The 1,550-nt window shown below is 34.4% G+C and overlaps 1 long non-coding RNA gene across 1 annotated transcript; it reads left to right on the plus strand.

The window, feature by feature from the left end:
* The first annotated feature begins 128 nt into the window (after nt 1–128).
* Nucleotides 129–1,172, plus strand: LOC107731310 (uncharacterized). Its single transcript, XR_001638764.1, has 3 exons — nt 129–203; nt 644–706; nt 1,099–1,172. It is a non-coding gene; the product is annotated as an uncharacterized LOC107731310 (long non-coding RNA).
* Nucleotides 1,173–1,550: the final 378 nt, after the last annotated feature.

The following is a 1,550-nucleotide window of genomic DNA, read 5'->3' on the forward strand; positions in this document are numbered from 1 at the left end:
TTGGATGTGATTAATCGCGATTAATCGTTTGACAGCACTAGTTCATATGCATAAATGCGCTTTGTATGTTATACTAATATTCTGACCCCTTCCTTTTCCCTTCTCTTTTAAAAGATCACATTTTTGATCAAATCTCAAACCAGCCAGACAGACGTCTGCCAAAGTTTGTTGGAGAGGCCACACTCAATGAAGATAAATTAAAGGTACCTCAATTTCTGTTAATAGTTAAACAGTCCAATATAACAAATTTAGTTTGTGTGAATGTTAACCAATATGTATCCACACATTGGTATTTACAGCCTCATCAGATACATATTTTGGCAGTTTGTAGTAACAGTAACATGATGTATAATTGAAGATAAAAAGCATTAAATGTTATTTCCCCGCTTCATTTATTTATTTGTTTTTAGCGACACATTTGTATGTAATTTATAATTTATAATAATCATTTAATTTATAATAATTTATGCAGACGCTTTTATCCAAATCGATTTACAGTGCATCCAGGCTATACATATTTTATATGTATGTATGCTTCCTTGGAATTGAACCCACAACCTTTTGCACTGCTAACGCAATGCTCTACCACTGAGCCACAGGAACACTTAGTATGTATGATTAGTTACTCTTTTGGATCATTTAGGAGAAACTGAAGGACAAACAGAAAGACCAGCCTGAAGAAGCATTTAAGAGAAAAGTGTTTCAGGTACTCATTCCCTCTCTCTCTTAGCGGAGACATTTATGGTAATGACTTGTCATGTCATGATTATGAATTTCTCAAGAACACACTTTTACAAGGCCCTAAAACACTCTTGTTTACACACACAAAAAACAAAACAATTATTGATATGTATCATACAAATACTCACTGTATATAAACAAGTGGCATTTATTTGCTTGGCAGAAATGTTAATGTAAGAACATGCTTATTTTGGTGAATATTTATAAATATCTAAACATCTATAAATCTGTCTTACTAGATTCATATGTTGATTGATTAATACACTGCATGATAAGATTTTTAAAAAGCCACACACACACACACACCTTTCCATTTAGTGTAATATTTCACAGATTTTTCTCTTCCAAAACCTTTAGGAAGAACTGCAGTATAAATGGAGGAAAAGGGTAGAGGACTACAGCTGGTCTCCCATCGCAGATCTAAAAGCTGATGACTTTGACATTAATGTATGTTGACACAGTAAAAATAAGAATATCAGTGGATTGAGAAAGGTGTTACGATCTTGTCTAGGGTAAGGCCGCAATATAAACTGAAATCAACAATCAAAGATCCTTTATACATGCATTTACAGAACCACGAGCGAAAGCACAACTTCAGGGGTGAGCAAAGGCCAAAATAACAAACAAACACCCAGCTAGCTCCTCACAGAAAAGACTAAATTCCCTAACAAAAGAAAAACAAAAGAAAAATGCAATATGTTACCCTAACTCCCTATCTAATTAAAAACAGGAGAAAACAATATTTGCAAAAGAAAATGGCACTCACCACCAGGGCCGTTTTAACCATAGGGCTAGGTGGGGCTGAAGCC

The sequence above is a fragment of the Sinocyclocheilus rhinocerous genome, unplaced genomic scaffold (assembly GCF_001515625.1).
Source record: "Sinocyclocheilus rhinocerous isolate Xijiao unplaced genomic scaffold, SAMN03320098_v1.1 scaffold38162, whole genome shotgun sequence".
Lineage (NCBI taxonomy): Eukaryota > Metazoa > Chordata > Actinopteri > Cypriniformes > Cyprinidae > Sinocyclocheilus > Sinocyclocheilus rhinocerous.